The 19,052-nt window shown below is 40.0% G+C and overlaps 1 long non-coding RNA gene across 1 annotated transcript in view; it reads right to left on the reverse strand.

Moving 5' to 3' along the window:
- LOC108448155 overlaps positions 1-19,052 on the reverse strand; it is a 140,902-nt gene that overhangs the window by 101,838 nt on the left and 20,012 nt on the right. The window lies entirely within an intron of this gene.

Below are 19,052 nucleotides of genomic sequence, written 5' to 3' on the forward strand. Positions count from 1 at the left end.
TGCTTTCAAACATTGTCTCCTTTTTTAGGATAGATATCACTATGGCAGTGATAAATATTTTGTGAAAAATCTAAATAAGGCAGGCTGGATGTTACATACTTACAACGGGTGTCACTAAAGAAGTTTTTTTTAAATTCCCCTAAGTGAAATTTCTAGGAAGGATTTTGGCAACTTTGTTAGTGTGGAAATCACCATGGGAAGCGCATTGGCCCCAAGGCGTTCGACGACCTACGATGTGTTCCCTGTCACCACGTCTGGCCCCTCTTCATATCAGCCTCTTCCTTTACAGGAATTTTGAGGTGACAGAGGAATTGGTCATGCTCCTGTTTCTCAGCATTCTTTTCCAAAAAAAACTATCAAAACAAACCACTTTTTTAAAATTCTTTTTTGGTTAGTGACTTTTTTTTTTTAATATCTGGTTTGGTGTTTGTCCACAAATGCAGAAGGAGACCTTGTGACTCAGCAGATGGTCACCTTACATGTTTTCCTGAGGGTCGGAAAGGTTCAAGGAGGGAACCTCACACTCCTTCTCTGGATCCTGAGGTCCCCCTGGCCCATTGACATCTACCATCTAATGCCTGATGACAGGGCAATGGAGACTGCATGTTTCAGCTGCATTTCTAACACTATCAAAGCCCCTTTTCCTTGTAACTGAACTGTTCTAATTATGCACATTTCCCTTTGCTGTACTCCTCAAGGTCTTGTCTCACCAAATGATGTAACTCTTGATTACAGCTCTTGTATTGAGCTTGTACAACGAGGCTGAAATACTCCTGAACACCTTGATGACAAGTACATGGATTTGCCTGGCAAAACAATAACCACGCTAAAGCTCTTTTAACATCCTGGTTCCTTTGCTGAAAGCATCTGCCTATACTGTCAATTCATCCTGTGCCTCTTGGGTGCCTGACTTCAGCATAAGCATGCAAGTCCTATAAATGAATACATGCCGCTGGGGGTAGCACTTACAGTAGAAGAGGATCGTCTCATGAGTGATAAGGGTGACAGAAGTGCAAAGCAGAGCTGAGTGGATCTGGCACTCACATTGCGAACAACACAGCATCCGTACGGGAAGATTTTCCCACAGAATGACATGCAATAATTTATTCTAAGCCCTTCCAACTTGTGTGTGGTTGTTTTTTTTTTGATTTGGGATTTTTTTTTCTTCCCCTCCTCTGTGAAGTTTCTATCTTCTGCAGCTCTTCTCTAAATAACTATTTTAGATGCCACTGCTGAAATGAAATGCATCATTTGAAGGAAAACTAACCCGTCTGACCAAGTAAATAATTACTAGTCAACACTATCTCCATATAACTACATTCTACAAAAGAGCATCACTGAGAAAAAAGGGTGGGTTTTTATACTAAAATGATCTACTATACAATGGTCTAAGGTAACAGTTTTAAAAAGACCCCATTTTTAACCAGAGATTATAAGCATACAAGTAAAATAAAAATATGCCTCACAAAGTTTTAAGCAGGAAATGCTGTTTTTCAATGACAACCCTGCACCGAGCATTTCAACTTCCTAAAGGTCAGAGCATGAAGGACTTCCAGATCCCCCAATGCTGTGCAGCACAGAGGAGCAGAAAAGCTCTCATCCTGAGCCAGATGGGTTTCCCAACACATCCACTGTAATGTCTCCAACACCAGCCACCACCAGATGTTTCAGCAGATGCCAGAGCGGATGAAATAAAGGTGGCTGTGGGATACTCCTTGTCTTCTAGAGGAGATCAAACATATGACCTGGAACCAGATAGGTACAGGCACTGTGCCATCACCACTGAGAGCCATAAATTGCAGTGGGACATCCTCCCGTATGTTGCTGCCCTGACCAAAACCTCTGCTGGAATAGGTAAAATCCACTAATCCCAGGGTTTGAAGTCATAGTGGAAAAGTCTGAAGACTCCCTGGACATCTACAGACATCCCTTCTGTCTTTCCTCCAACTTTTCTTATCTCCCCTTCCCACCTAAATCCTCCCCCTGTTGCTGCTTAGCTGCATTGTTCAGCAATTTGGTAAAAATAGCTATAAACTAAAAAAACCCCACACGTTGCTACACTTACCTGATACATAAAGTCCACAGACTAAAATTTACATATTTTACAAAGATGCGTAGTAGATTTTAAAAAACTTCCAGTCCATTTAAATACAGACATTCAAGCAAAGGCAACAAAAACCTTATACTTCTTCCCTGAAAACTTTGCTAAGCCTCAAGCCTTTGCTCACATGTCCATGAGACATGATCCTCTTGCCTCTTGCTGCCTGTTCTCCAGCTGTTGGTGGTTAGTGCAAAAGAAACAGGGAGTCCAATCCTGCTCTTCAAAACCTTTTTGCTTCATTCTCAGGCACCTTCTGCCTTCAGCAGCCTGGGCAGAGACTGGTTCTTAAACATGCTCCTTTAGACTAAAACTCCCTCCCAAAAAAGCACTGAAAGGAGGTAAGCACTCAGAATTAGTCAGTTCACTTAGTCTTGATTTTCCTAGGCAGCAACCTCAAAATATAAGCACAGCCTTCAAAACACAAGCTTGGAATGTCAACTAAAGGTCACCATTTTATTATTTTTAAACAAGCTAAGTAAGAGCCTTAAAAATTCCAAATGGAAAAGAAAGAGTAATGATGTAGCAGTTTGAACCATTTAACAAGTTTAAAATATGAAAATCCTTTAGAAGAAGGAAATCCATGTGGTGAATGACCAGCTCTCACCTTGGTGTAAAGCAGTGGGAAAGGGGAGGAAGAACTTTTTAGAAAAGTACTACAATATCTGCAATAATTGGTGGGTTTGAAAGGTGAGATTATCAGAGATGAGTCCACAACAGAGATCTGCTGTGGATTTAGCAGACAGATTCTCCGGGTGGTAAATCTCACAGCACAGAGCTACAGCACCATAAAAATCACACACAAACTTATATATATACAGCAGATTTTTAAAAAATTACCATAATTAACAAATAGGAGGAAACACAACAAAACTGGTTTGAGAAAGAGCCTGTGAGGTGCTGAGCAGGTCTGTTCCATCAGGTATCTGTGATGCTCCCAGGGCATTGCTGCAGGAGCATGTGAATCATTGCTCTGAGCATACAGAGACTGTCTTAACAGATTTCCGTAATACATACGTGATTTAAAAACACACTTTCATTTAAAAGTTCAGTTTTTGTAAGCACATCAAAGCTTTGAAAATGTAGATTTATTGCTTTTGATAGTGCATATTAATAATATTGATATAATTACCACTATTCATATTTGAAGACTCACGAATACAAATTTTTCAAAGATTACTTGAAATTCAAAATGGGGAGTAAAGAGATCCATAATTTAGTGGGTAGAAGTGGGAGTCAAGTTTTCTGGAGCCTAATTTTCCCAGTGTTTAAATATTGCAGAGAATCAATGTAAAGCTCTGAAATGAACTTTGGAAAAACTATTCATTCCCTTTACTACACTTATCCAATACATAAACTCAATAGGCTAAAATTCATCTACTTTACAAAGATTTGGTGCAGCTTAATAGAGTGCTTTGAGATCTTGTGATGAAAGAGTGAACCCAAGTACAAAGCAATATAATAAAGATAGCACCATTAATTAGAATTATTAAAATTCATACACTAAAATCTATAATCTAAGCAGTAGGGACCAAGTTATTCATGGGTGTTTAAAATAAGGAAGAACATTAAGAATACTAATTTGGACAATTGAACCCGGCATACCAAAACTGTCCCTTTTGTTCTGTTTAGCCTTTGGGGAACAGATAAGTTCATACAGAAAAGAAGAATAAGCTGCTGTGTCTATTGTCTTTGATTTGGTTTTTAAGATGGTCAGTTAGTACTTAACAGCAAGTGCTAAAGAAAACTATTCATTTCTGGAGCAACCAGTGGTGTGATGGGGTAAAAATGGCTTTTTTTTCATTTAGAAGGAGAACAACACTATCGCTGTCACAGGAGGTGGCTGATGAGGAGATGAGGCCGAGCGAGGAGATGTTTGGATGGGGCTCTGAGCATCCTGGTCTAGTGGAAGATAACAGGGGCTGGAATGAGATGATCTTTAACCCAAATCATTCTGTGAATATATAGGTGCCAGTGAGAGCCACAGTCCATGCACAAGCCAGCTCCTTGTGCCTCATTTTTCAGACTTCCACCCTCCTTGCCAATGCCTTCAAGAGAAAAAACACTGGGAGCCTCCACATGCAGTTTGCCTAAGCCACACCTAGTCTGGAGAGATGAAGAGCTGCTGTGAGTGTGCTCTTCTAAGTCCCATCCTGCCATCTCCATCCAGACAAACCTTGCTCTAGCAGACAAACTTACACATGCAAAGCTCTGCTTGGAGGCAGCAGGGTTGTCCAGCAACACAGGTGTCCAAAATAAGCTACAACAATGGCCACATCAGATCTGCTGCCAGCCTGGGGACTGTGACTAACTTGCGCATACATTTGCATAAGTTATATAAAAATGAATGTATAAAGTTATATTTATCTGTACTTGTATCTTCTTTGATATGAGTGGATGTTGCTTGTCCACCCACAGTAAAAACTTACAATTTTGTAGGCTTATAAATACAGAGAGCAAGAGAGCAAATTACAACAGATTTCTCCTAGGTTACACTTCAGATGTTCTTCAGAGGAGTGGAGTTGTGGACAGCAGTGAGGGCTTGTAGCACATCAACAAATTGGCCACCATTGTGGCACCGTTTCCAGTGCTCGTGTTCCCATGAATAATGGAATTGGTGTGATAAATAACTTCAGTCCTTCACCTTTATTCCCCAATGCATCCAAGGTCCTTGCACCAATCCCATGAGTTACAGTTCTCTGCCTGCACTCCCTCTTGCTCTATCCCATCCCAAACTGGACACAAATGTGGGAAACCATGGTCTGAGCCAAATCCCACTGGAAGTTGGTGGGAGTTTTCTTGTTGACTTCAAAGGGAGCTGGAGCAGGTCCTCACTGCATAGCAAGAAAGATGTTCATCGAGATTTATAAACATGATTTTTTGTTCATCTTTTTACTGCCTAACTTCATAATCTCAGTTTCCTGGACTGATGCCATGGATTGCTGTTCTGTTGCTGATTTACAATAAACAGAAGAAAAACTCTGCAAACATATATTTTACTGCCAGTAACACACACTTCAAATTCCTTCTGTATTTTCAATGAAAAAAAAAATTACTAAAAAGATCTAGAGAAAGTACAGTATCTGGCTTAATCCCTAATTGAAGAAGAGTAGATTGTTATGGAGACACAAATTATATTGTACATAATGAATTTCATCAGAATACAAATATAACAATATTGCTTTTTCGCCTTTCAACTAGGGAACATCCTATTTTAAACTTGGGAATCATTTAGCTTTCAGATTTCTCAAAGTATTTGCAAGGAGACTTGGAATTTCAAAGTAATTGCAAGTGTATGTGAAGCTCAAATCCAGCTTAATGACAAAGGGGGAGAGAAACCAAGAAATCTTAATTAGCGTAACCAGCAATAACTAGATTCAGTTTCTGGGTGAACAGTGTCAGATTAGTACAAGGAAACAAAACATTCATTTAGGAAATATCAAGGTTTTGTGGGAAGGAAGAAAAAACAGTTTGGGAGATCTTAAGTTCAAGTTGCCATTACCCCTCTGAAACATCAGTGCTCAAATTGTCCAAGATAACAAAATGACTGAACTTTCCTCATTGAGATTAGTTTGATTTATCATTAAATTTTTGCTTCAAAAGTTGCACCATGGATACACCTAATGTATTTAGTCTTAAGAAGAGAATTAGGAAGGAAAAGTCCCACTAAAATATGATTAATCCCTACCTATGTACAGATTTACAAACAATTCTCCAGGGAACGTAAATTCCTGGGTAGCTGCCTCAGCATATAGAGATATATTTGTAGTTGTTATTCCATGCCCATGCTCTGATCTCTGTAAACACAGGATTAATGAGTTTTCTTGAAACTTTCATTGTGTATCCAACTGAACAAGAACATCTTCTTTGGGTAACACAATATAAATTACCTAATTAAGACACATGATCTGTGTAATAAACCCACATATATAAAACATGTGCAGCAAAGAGTTTTTCAGTCCAAATGTGTCAATAGATTTTTTTTTTTCCAATTCAAGGGAAGAAAAGTATGCCACATGTAGACTAACAGTCTCCCAAATTTCCTTTTTCTTTTTTCTTTCAATTACGAGAGCATTGTCGTTACACAAGTCTAAAGCAGAGCTCCTCATGCTGGGAGATTTGTGATTTATTTTCAGATTTTAACCGAAAAATGCATGATATGTTCCACTTTAAGAGCTGATACATATCTATGATGTTTTAAACGTGTACAGTAGCACTATAGATCATTCTGTACCATCAATACGATTATTGCTGAATAAAAAATTAGCATGATATAGACTAAGTATAGCACATAGAATGCCAACAGCTCGAAGCTCCAAAGTAAGAATGTGATCCTTGTGTACATAAAATGGAGGATAATACAGCAGCAGAGTGTTGCTGTCTCCTCAGTGTACAGCACCGGGGACACTATTTGAAAACAAACAAAAAAACCCCCACAAAACTAAACCCAAAAATACTCAGTTCTGCATAGAACACAATAAACTGTCTGGCAAAACCACTGGAATTAACTCAGGGGGAAAAAAAAAGTCAAAAAACTACCATTTTTAAGAAACATTACAGATTTAAACTCCACCTGTTTCATTTACAAAAGAGAAGGATTTTGATAAAAGTTAAATTTGCTGAAGCATAAGTAGTAAGAATCAAGTTCTGAAGGTCAGAGGAGTAAAGAAATGTAAGAGAGAAATATTTTTTATACTGAAAAAAATCTACCATAGAACAACATATTAAAATTTGTTTTTTTCCAAGGAAGAATATATCTCAAGCTGAGTCTTTGGGAACTACTTAAGCTGAAGCATAAATTGGAAATATCATGGTGATATTAATGAACAAAGCTCTATGGCCTATAGATCAAGGGGTCAGACCAGTCCCTTCTGACCTTTAAATATAAGAGCAGCATTTTATTTAGGGCTTCTACTCCTTGTGTTCTCTTAGTCCTGAGAATTCCCAGTCACAATTAAACTCTGCATCATGCAAGATCCCGAGCAAACAGACACATTTCATGAGCTGTCCCCAAGAGTCTACAGCCTTTAAGCTCAGTTTTACAACTTGCAGTGGATGAAGTTCCACACAAACGGGATCATTTTCCCTAATTCAGTGATAACACAATACTGACTTTTATTAAAATGGTATTTCTTTCATTTTGCCATCACGATATTTGGGAGTTCGACTGCATTCCTAGCTAAGTGGCCTATTCTGTTTTACTCATAAATTGCCATTTAAAATTCCCAAGTTTATTAACTTTAAACTCCTGGTTCCAGCTATTTGAGATGACAAGGCAGAAGGCAGGCAAGGGCCCTGTGATAGAACATGACATGTACATGTTCCTGGAGAATACACTGGAGACTCCTCTCTTTAATCTGACCTCTCCAACACAGAAATGCTCATTACATTGGCCAGACAGATTATTTTCATGTTTTAAGGCCTCAAAAGTTTCCAAGCTATCCAGGAAAATATTTACTAATGATCATTTTGGCATATCTGAGCTAACGGGGTGTCCCAGCTTCAGTTATAGGATCACAGAATGGTTTGGGGTGGAAGTGACCTGAAAGATTATCTTGTTAGAGCACCCTGCCATGGGAAGGGTCACCTTCCACTCTCCCAGGCTGCTCCAAGGCCTGTTGAACCTGGCCTTGGACACTTCCAGGGGTGGAGCAGCGTCAGCTTCTCTGGGCAGCCAGTGCCAGGGCTTCACCACCCTTACAGGGAAGAATTTCTTCCTAATCTCTAACGTAAACCTGCTCTCTATCAGTGGGAAGCCATTCCCTGTGTCCTGTCCCTCCAGGCCTTGTCCCCAGTCCCTCTCCAGCTCTCCTGGAGCCCCTTCAGGCTCTGCAAGGGGCTCTGAGGTCTCCCTGGAGCCTTCCCTTCTCCAGGTGAGCACCCCCAGCTCTCCCAGCCTGGCTCCAGAGCAGAGGAGCTCCAGCCTTGGAGCAGCTCCACGGTGTCCTCTGGACTCTCTCCAGCAGCTCCGCATCCTCTCACATTGGGGACCCCATAGCTGGATTCAGTCCCCATCTGTTGGAACAGCCACATTTTCTGCTGTCCCTTGGAGGTCTCGTGCTGATGAACGTGCTTCTGGCTACTGGCCAGAAGCTGCACACACCATGTTTAAGCAGCGCAGTTCGTGTCCCCGGAATTGTTGTATTTCTGCTCACCACAATAGTTACTAAAAGCTTGTGCTCCAGACTGGTGGGATTCAGCTTCAATTTTTAGCACACTATTTTCACTGCATCCTACACCCAGCCACAGCTTATCTATCATTTGATTCTGACAGATACATATTTTATATTTTGACAAGCTGCCCACTTGACTGCTTTCCTGTGACATCATCTTATCTCTGAATGTACCAACCTGTTAATAACTTCATTTTCTGGTTGAATTTTTCCAAATTAAATTAAGCAGGCGAAACATGTTAAGCTCACCAAGTCCTCTTAACACTTCTGCTGAAGGGCATCCTCTGATAGCTTGATTTTGAAAAGGGCAGCACACAACCTGTTCAGACAGGGATCTGGTCCAAAATATCAGGTTTCTGGAAGGTATAAGATTTCTCCCTCAGCTAAGAAATGTAAAAAGGACAAAACACACAACTTAAAAACAAAAATTAAACTTTTACCATCTGATAACTGATATTCTAAAAATTATGTCATTATTTAATGGTAATTGAAGAAAACTCTTATGAGATAAAAAGAAGCAATAAAATCTAACAAACTAATTTTCAGGTTTTCTGTTGTAGATAGAAAGATGGAAGTTAAGTATTGTTCAGTGGTAGCATGAAATAATTTTCTCTCTATCTTGTGACAATAAAAGTCAGCAGAAACTTTTCCTTCATGTTAATTAAAACAATTTTAGGGAAAAAAATCTTCTTCCTGAATATACTATATAGTAGTAATTAAATATGGGCACTTTCATACTTATCTTATTCCATAATTAGCTTTTCTGTGGAAGCAATACTGCACTGGACAAGAAATCACAAGACAGTGACAAAATTTAATTGGATAACACGGACACAAAATCAGAAAACCAGGCTATTTTCCCAGCTGTGGAGCTCAGAACATTCCTTCCCATTCTGTGCCTCAGTCTGCTGCCATTTAAATTGAAAATGCTGCACCAAGAGAAGGAAAATCAATATGAAAACATAGCACAAGTTATTTTTTTCCCAGTTGTGTTACAATGCGAAACAGGGCACTCTTGGTTCCTAAAGGTTTTCAGTGCACTTGGGTTGTTTCAGAAACAAAGTTTGGCATTCACAGAGCCACAATCACAATTCCTGACCCACTTGGCTACTGGTAGTAAAGGAGGAGTCCAGAGGAGCAGAGCCACTCCATGCCCAGAGGTGAATCAGCATCTCTGGCCATCATCCCATCCTGGGGACAGTCCCAGTCATGGACCTCTGCACTCCAGACACACCCTGCCTCAGAGAAAGGGTTTTAGCACATACCCACACAAAGCCACCAGGACCATGACAAGGAGAAAGCCCAAAAGCCCAACAGGTTCAGCACCAGAAAGGAGCCCAAGGTCTCCAATCCCTTCATTTTCACTGTGTACCTACAGCCTGCTCTGCACTGAGGGGAGGGATGATGAGCTGAGAGAAAGGCTGCTAATATTCCCCTGGATTTATGCCTTTGAAAGCCTGCTCAGAGACCTGAACTGTGCAAAATAAATTACCTCTACAGTGGGACTTCATTAGCATTTACAGATTGCAGTGCTTGACATACCTGAAACTTTCCACTTAGGGCTAAAATCCTCACTCCAGAAAATCCAAGGGGAGTGTAACTTTTGGCTTTAACAGGGTGTCAGACTCCAACAGGGGGTTCTGAGAACACAGTGGATCTCATTGGGCTTTTTACCAGCAACCTTTAAAGATACTAAGTGTGAGCAATGCCACCCACCACTGGAGAAAGTGGCAAGAATGTGCCAGAGCCTGCCAGAGCTCCCCAAGCCCAGGACGTCCCTACCCCACTTTTCTCCACTATGAACTTCTAAACCAACTTTATATTTATTGGAAAACACATTAAGACTCAAAAACCTGAGTTGTAATACATACTTTTTCTTACCAACACTAAAACAAATTTCTGACTGTGCTTACACCAGCCTGATCCCATCCATCATGTTCCTGTAACAACCCAGTTTAAAATCATTGAGGGTTTTGCCTAGAAAGGAAGTTCAGACCTGAGGCAGAAGAAAGCTAGGATCAGAGACCAGCTACAGAAAAGACTTTTAGGCAGTGATCTACTACTGGGTAGCCACGTGCAGCATCCAAAATATGTTTGTTTTATTGAGGAGTGGAAAAACCAATCTGTAACTTCAAATTGTTTAAAATAGATTTAATTAGAACTAATACAAATGCATCTTTCCTACATGGTTGATCTAATCAACAGTGGCAGGTTTAATTACAAGCCTATTTAAGGTGAACATATTGCATTACCGTGGAAAAGATGCATTATTTTACATTGTAGGTGTACCTCCTACTTCTCTATCTGTCACAAAAGCAGTGCCTTTAATAGCTGTTAATGTAATGTCTCTTTTTCCAGGCTCCATTTTTTGAAGTTTTTAAGCAGAATCCAATGGAATCCAACCCAAATCTAATAATTGCAATCTATTTTGTATTTTTTTCTTGCTATTTAGTTTTCACCACAAAGAAAATGACAGGTCTAATATGAGGCTCCTGAAATGTAGTTACATCTAAGCTTCAGCGCTCCAGAGCACATAAAATAAATATATGATCAATGAAATGAAACATGACAAAATGCTTCATATTGATGTTATTTTTCTTTTCAAAACGTCTTTTATGGTTAATGCCCTCAGTCACTTTTTCCATACATTTTCTTTTTTTGTAATATATAGCTTTCCTAGTTCTGATTTCAAGTTCAGGGTGCCTGGGGAGAATTGGAAGATTTCTTCAAACCAAGACTGTTCCTTCAGCCTTTCACATGAGAAAATTGTTAGGCGCATTAAAGTATTCCTGACTATGTTGCATTCCTTTGTTCAGAGTGAGTTTTGGGAACACATCCTTTTCTCATTATATTTCCATAAAATATATTTGATCTATTCTATTCTTAGAATACCTCTGATGTGGTCTGTGAATGGAGCACAGTATAAAAATATTTCTTTTTTTTTTTTTATACGAGACAAAATGTTTCCATTTCTTAGACACATAAAAAGTCACTGTATAGCACTCCACGAAAGTAAAACTTTACAGAGAGTGTTGGTGCAACTCGGCACAGACCTCAACAGCAATCCATCCTCACAGCATCCAGTTGTAACTTGGAGCCTCGTCAAATCCACAGTGACAGAGGGAGAAAAAGGGAGAGGAACAGAAAAAAAGAAAGAGAAATAGAGGAAGAACGAGACCTGGATGATACTACTGGGAAGCGAGTTTATATTTAGAAGCACAGAAAGATGTTAACCATGTGCCTGCCAGAAAAAAAAAAATCTACCCTAATTGTGGTTGACAGTAAAATCACCTTTGGAAAAAGTCTTAAACTTTCAGAGCACAACCCAGGACATTCCAAATGCAGGCAGATATTTGAAATGGTCCCACAGACAGAGCATTGCAGCAATTTTGGAGTTTTTCCCTCTTCACTTCCCTATCTGCTGATTGTTTTTTTCCTTCAGGACCTTGAGAAACGTGGAGTAGCAGCCACTGAGCTTTTCTGCAGCTCAGGCTTGGCTTGGCTGTTTATTGCTACACCCATAAAATTATGGTTTTGATCAATCCCTTCCAGGGCCCTTTCATTCTCTGAAGTTTTCCGTTCGGGCCAGGAGCGCTGCTCCAATCTGACATGCTGGAAACACGAGGACCGGGAACAGGTCTGGATTCAGCCCGGTCCAGAGGGGAGTGAGATGCCTCCGCCACACGTGCCCCCGATTCTCCCTCCAGGAATGTCATCTGATGGGAGCTGGGAGCCTGCAGCAACCCAGCTGCGCTGGGTACTGACCACAAATGACTTAATCCCCAGCATAAACAAGGCCTAACGTTTAAACTCATCTGCTGATTCCCTCGCAGCTTCCTACTCACAGTTCACGGGAGATGACTTCTCCTGGTTCCCACGACTGGGGAGTCAGGATCAAAGGCTTGAAGAAAAAAGAGTATAAGGCTTTTTCTGGGTTTATTTTTCTCTTTTTCTTTTTTTTTTTTCTTTAAACTCAGGTTGCAAAAGTCTTTGCTTCAGTCTGCTGAGGTGTTTAAAAAAAAAAAAGTATAAAATTTTAAGCAGTAACTGACTCGTGTAGGTACAGGCAGCAGTGACTGCATGGGGTGCAATTTGTGCCTCTCACTATCCTCAAAATTTCTTATATTTATTGTTGGTGTTTAAGGGACAAACTGGCATTCCCTCTATTTGAGTAGCCATGGGAAATCTTCAAATGGCTGAGCCAGAAAGTAAATGAGGTAGGGGCCTTTGATATGTTGCTTCATTTTTTAAAGTCTCATTAGAACAGAAAAATATTAGAGAAAAATGATGTCAACAAAAATGTAAAATCAGTGAACAACTTTTTTTTTTTTTAATTACTCTATGTCATTTTAGAGGAGTAAATATAGTTTAGGGTCTCAAAATCAGACTGGTGGTGTCTGCCTGAGAGCCTTCTGTGTATCAACAGCACAAAACATCTGCCTGGTCCTGCACAAACAGCAGAGCCTGGAAATGTGGGAATTATTCACGTAGGTGTGCTGGCAGGGTTGTGTCATCTACCCCATAATGCACCTGGTAGCTATCACTTTTACTTTAAAGATCACTAAAACTCAGCTAATAAAATTTAAAAAGAAAATCATATAAAGTGACATATAAGCAGGTTTCACATGTGAGTAAAAAAGCTGTAGCGTGTTCTTCCACACATGAAACATACATTCACTTTTATCAGGCTTTTCCCAATTAAACTAATGGAAAACATGCACTACCTAAAAAAAATATTTAAAAAAATCCCTCAAACCAAACTCACCCACATTAATAAGTACTGCATGCATAGAAGGATCATTCTGGCACAGGATGTTTTGCTCCCCTCTATGAAATTTTCTTGGGTAACATTCAACATCACACTGTTCACAGATTTCCACACATAAAGGACTTATATGAGGGCAAGTTTTTTTCTGCTAGGAACTCTCCATTTCCAGCAGTTATTTTAATTGCCATGTGGCACTTCTGTCCCTTCAGCACCCTTGGCTCTGCTATTGCCACCCCAAAGGCCTCAGCACTGCAGGCAGATCCAGGTTCCAGGCAGGTGGTCTGTGTTATATGGGTAGGGAACACTACTTCTTATCACTGAGAGTGGATCTGTGAGCACTGCTGATACTGACAGGAGCCAAGACCACCCCAAGCACAAACCTTCTGGATGAACTATTCCATCAAAGTGATGCAAAGCAACCTGAAAAATTTAAGTTAAGTAATTAAAGGCACAATAACTTATCATATAAAGATGTTAGTGTGAACTCCCCTTGTCACTGTGTGGCTGAATTTTCAACATCCAGAGTCACAGACTATCTTGAGCTGGAAGAACCCAATCAAAGTCCATTTTCTCCACTAAAGAGCCCCATGAGCTCCTGTCCTCACTACAAGGAGCTGAAGAATCTGTGTGGGATGGACAATATCTCCCTACTATATCTCAGCTTCATAGCCGTGCCCCTGACCACCTTTGCCCACCATCAGCTCTTCCAAAGTTCTCCATTCCCCAGGTGCCCCTTCACAATGTCTGGCCACACACATTGAGTACAAGAAGATGCAAGGATAACACCTCAAGTGAGAACATCCCAATGCATTCTTACGGGTGAGGCTTCCTCCACTTCAAAGAAAACAACAACTCTCAACCGTGCATCCAGAATAAAAATAAAAGAAAGAATCATGTGCTTGGCTTCCCCCAAAGTACAGGGAGTTTGGAATGCTGGGATCAGGACAGCTTCACCATCTCAGTTTCGCCCAGCACCTGCTGCACATCTACTGCTGTGCTAGGAACAGGCCAGTGACAGAGCGAGCACTTTGCTTATTGATATTTCTTCCTATCAGCTCAGTGATCTACAGGATCAATCTCTTAATTTGCAACATCTTTTAAGCATGTCAGAGATCAGAAATGAGCCATAGCTTGGTTCTTAATAAGTTTCTGTATAAATCACTGCCTGATTAAAAACAAAACATAGTATCCTCCAGTAATGATCAAATTCTACAGTATAACAATGTTAATGACCCTTTACTGTGGAACACTGAAATATTTTTATAATAAAGGTTATGACTTGCATTGTATTTATTGTAAGCAAGGGGTTTATATTCTAAAAAATCAATATTTTAATATGTAACACCTTAATATATGACCTTCCTATGGCTACATTTCAAAGGCAATGTGTGTGTTCCATTTAACTTTTTTCTTACAAAAGGAAAAAGGCCTGCTCTCCAGAAAGTTGTAAATGTTCTAGAAAGCCTGTTAATTGTGAAATCCTGCAAACTGAAGTTTGTTTAGGGTGAGGGGAAGCTGATTTTCAGCAAATTGCCTTTGTTTCAGATGCACCCGTCCTTGTGTCAGCACGCCAGCATGTCATGCCTGGTTACATGTGTCTTGTTGGGTTAAAATGATGTTCCTGACATACCCAGGCTCGCTGCCCCATCTCCATTATGTGTCAGGCTGCCCATTTGAAGAGCATTAGATTTTAATTTCCGTACTCTTGGCATCACATGGGTTTGCCAACCAGAGAGCACGACTGATGCCCTCTTCCGTCACTGGTCCCAGTAGAGACGGCCCAGCGAGGCTTCTGCACCCACCAGGCCTCCAAACACACTTAAATCATCCATGGCAGTAGTCCAAGCAGGGAGGAGAGGCTGTACGATAAACAGCTGTGTCAGCTGAACACGACAGTGAGGCTTGGCTGTTCCTTTCCCAGAGCCCTCCCTGAAAGCCCTGCTGCTCAAACAAGAAATAACCAATGCTTATGTTTAACACCTGTACTGGACTGGCAGGAAGATGGTGTGCAAAACTTCATGGCTAACCAGCAGTTAGTGTAAATAAATTAAACATATGTGGGCTTTGGTCCCACTGAAAGCAACCTGGTATCGTTGTTCTAGGATTCTTGTTCCACAACACAGCTCTCATACAGCTCTCAAACTCAGACACACATCAGTCTCCACTATTAACATTTGCTTCTGGTAAATTCATGCAAATTCATCCAAATATTTTGCCTCTCTTCCTCTGAAATCCTGTTATAATCAGGCCAGTACACAGGGCTGACTTTGGGATAGCCAGGCATCATTCTTAAACAGATGCTTCCTTACAAGGGCATTTTGAATTTCTTTTCCTTCTTACATACCAGTGTTGAAATGTCACAACTCTCATCAAAAGGCTGAAGACTTAAATGTGTATTTTGACAAAATGGTAACTTTTTCCTCTTTATTCTGGGTATAAAATTGATAAAAACCATAGCATCAAGTTTTTATGGGGCTACCCTGATAATATGACAAGTGTCCAACAAACATTTGTGCATTAGAGGTACAATTTTTTAGTTCCCCCTTAAACCAGAGCACAGGGTAGAGGCCTTGTGTAAAATGCTTTGTGATAGAGATGGGTATGGCTTCCACAAACACCCAACCTTTGCCTTAAATGTGCCCTCTCCACACATTTGACAGCCAAAAATGGAAGTTTCCTTGAGTAAGGTGGTCTAGAAAACATCTCATATAAAGCTGCAGAGCCCTCAGCAGAACAGCAACGATTTAACTTTCTCAGTTCCTGCACCAGAACTACCTCCCCTCTGGGAAAAGGACCCTAGACCTTGGAAATTTACATTATACATTATTTATAGAAGCAAAAAAGTAAAGCAAACATGTTCATTAAGTGAAGACTTTTGTACAGCTGACTTTGCAAGTATGATCCATGTTTGGGTCTTGAGCTGAAATACTTCAAACCTGACAGAAACCAATTTTATAAAAGCAAGAAGTAACAAAGCAATGAATAATTAAGCTATCAAACACAGCTACATCACAAATCAATGTTTCTCCAGCAGCAGCAGTTGATGTACACTGTATTATCTCACACACTTGAAGAAAGTACCAGATATTACTTGTTGCTGCAAAATTCTAACAGCAAACCCCGACTTTTCAAGCTGATATAAGTAGTGACATGTATATGACAGGTGACCATAAAGGTACTTAAGCAGTTAAAAAAATGTATAAGTCTGAAAATGTCATCCAATGACAAGAGCCACACTGGGCTACACTTTATACTTGATAATTTAAATTATAACTTTTCCTTATTACAAGGCTCCCTATTTCTGCAAACCAATCCCCTACCCCCATTATTCAACTGTGCAGTTTGTGACATGTGAAGACCCTGAGATAACTTGGGGTTCTAACCTGGGGCTTTTTGAACTGCAGCAGAAGTTTTCTGAAGAATATTTGAAAGGCAAATTTGTTATTCTGAATCTAAACATGTTTTTATTTTAATTGAAATTGACTGCTTTACATCTTGCAGCATTCCGAAAAATAATAAACATCTGAGACTTGCTGCCTCTTTAGCTGGACAGGTTTCCCACAGCTGAATCCTTTGATGATACTCTTTAGACTTTCTATTTTAGGAAGTTATCCCTTTCTGCTTCTCTCTGGAGGCAAACTCTTTTGCTGTCCTGCCAATCTTCCTCTTGACCTCTCTGTCCTGTGTACTTGGCCCTCCCATCTCTTTTCCAAAGTCCTCTCTCTCTCCTTCCACACTGTTAGACCTTCTTAATTTCCAGTGACTGTAATTATCCCTTAATTGCCAGAAAACCTCTTCTTCTGCCCTGACTACCAAACTGTTTAATCTCCTAGCCCTTGTTTGCTTTCCCTGGAATATTTCTCCAATTTTCAGAGAAGGTGTACTACCAAGACCACCCCATGTATTTGCACCACTGTAGCAGCCAATATTGATACAACTGGATGTATTAACTGCAAGGAACTACACAGAGCAGTAAAAATCTCTGTTATTCTGACACTGAAGTTACATGTAAACACTGAACTTAATTGCACATCAAGAGGAAATTATTTTTCAAGTGCTATAACTTCAAATCAATCCCTAATTTCCAAACTAAAATATTATGTTTAAGAACACATAGAGATGTACTGGAGACCACCTTTCTTTCTGTAGAGGTCTGCTCAGTAAACACCTCTCTGCCACGAGCACCATAAAAAATGGAAATATGGTTAGATCAGCTGCTTTGCTGTGTCTTGTGTGAGCTCCCTGTTATTTGTTGCAATGGCTGCAAGAAAGCAAGCAAAACCCTCTCCTCAGCACACACATTGACATATTTCTTCATGAAAACTACAACTCTGATTAAAGATTTTTTTATCAGACCCCTCCATGCCTTTTGTCAGACCAAGAAGAACTTTCCATGCCTAAGGATGAAGGGAGAGTGCTCATTTTGGCCTTGGACAAAGACCTTATTTATAGGCACACATAATTCTCTCCCGGTTACAGCATTATATCTCTATCTGCTCCAGTCAGATTAATATTAAAACATGACAACACTGTCATTCAAATGCTTCAGGCTTGATTACCATAGTTCTCACAGTCACAGTAGGAAGCCACTGACTTTAAAAGAATTACAAATCTTTCAGAGCACAGCAAAACCAGAAGCAGAGGCGACCTCCAAGCCCATCATCCTCACACACAGCCCTCCTCCCATTAAATATCATGCTAGATACTTCATTTCATTTCGAGTTCTCAAAACCCTCAGAGGGACAGAGCAGCGCTGCAAGCTCCTTCACCCAGCATGAACACCTGAGAATTGCCTTCAAACAGGAACACAGCAGAGAATCAAACTTGTGGAGACAGATTAAGTGGCTCAGGAAACAAAGAGACTCACTCCTAAAAATATAGCAATGATTAGAATACCAGCATTTCTAAAAGCTACTAATAAATCTTGCTTTATTGACCTACAGCAGGCTCACAAAAATAACACCATAAAAGAGACAGCTCCACAACCCTTCTACATAGACTGGGGCAAAAAGGAATAAATGCTTTCTTTGCAAAATTTTGAAACAAGTAAATTGATAAATACAATTGTGAGGTTAGCCAAAAAACTTTAAAATATTCTGCTTGCTTGATGTACACTCTCCTTAATAGCAGGATATCATGTGGGGCTTAGAACATTTCAGCTTACAAACTCTTCTCGACTTCAGATCTGTAAAGTCTTAAAACCCTCTGGTTTTGAGTGCCTTCAAATCTGTCCTTGTACCAGTTCTTACCTGACAAAGGTACTGATCCTAACATTCATGTTCACATTTTATGCAGTGAAGTAGAACAGCTTTCAATTTAGGGAATAAAACACCCTCCAGCTGAAGAAAATTCTCACATTACAGTATGTTAAGAAGAATCTACTTCAATTGTGGTCAGTTGTCATGGAGAAAGAAGGAGGGGGGAAAAAAAGTATATTCCCATGTGAAAACCTTTCTCAGTTAGGAAAAAGAAAAAATAAAAAAAGAAGAAAAACACAAACGAAACCTCAACTCCCCTCCTTCCTGCGCTTGACATTTTATGCAAAGTAGGTGAATCTGGAATGAGAGATCATTTAAAAAATACTCATTATGCTATTTATGTACAGAAATGTGGTTGTGTAAAAGTATAACAGGAATGCATTCACAATTGGTTTAAGTAATTTTCTCTTGGCAAACCACCATAAAAAACGGGCGTCATGGCGCCACCAGAATCCTAAATTGTGGTGGAGAATCATCAGTACACATGGCATTAATCTCTGTCTCCTTGCAGGAGACACCCTTGCCTGCATTGCTGGACTGTCTCTTAAATCTAAGACGTTGTAACTTGAGTTTAAAATGACACTATAAATAAGATACACTCTCCCTCCCCACCAAAAAAATTACCCACTTTATTAAAAAGACACATATTTCAGACAGTTTATTCCTGTTGGAGCTTTTCATTGCCCAAGAACACCGAAAGCGCAATACTAATGGGTTAATGATAGATCATGTAATCCTCAGCATTCACTTTGGAC

This window comes from Corvus brachyrhynchos, unplaced genomic scaffold, assembly GCF_000691975.1.
Source record: "Corvus brachyrhynchos isolate BGI_N302 unplaced genomic scaffold, ASM69197v1 scaffold126, whole genome shotgun sequence".
Lineage (NCBI taxonomy): Eukaryota > Metazoa > Chordata > Aves > Passeriformes > Corvidae > Corvus > Corvus brachyrhynchos.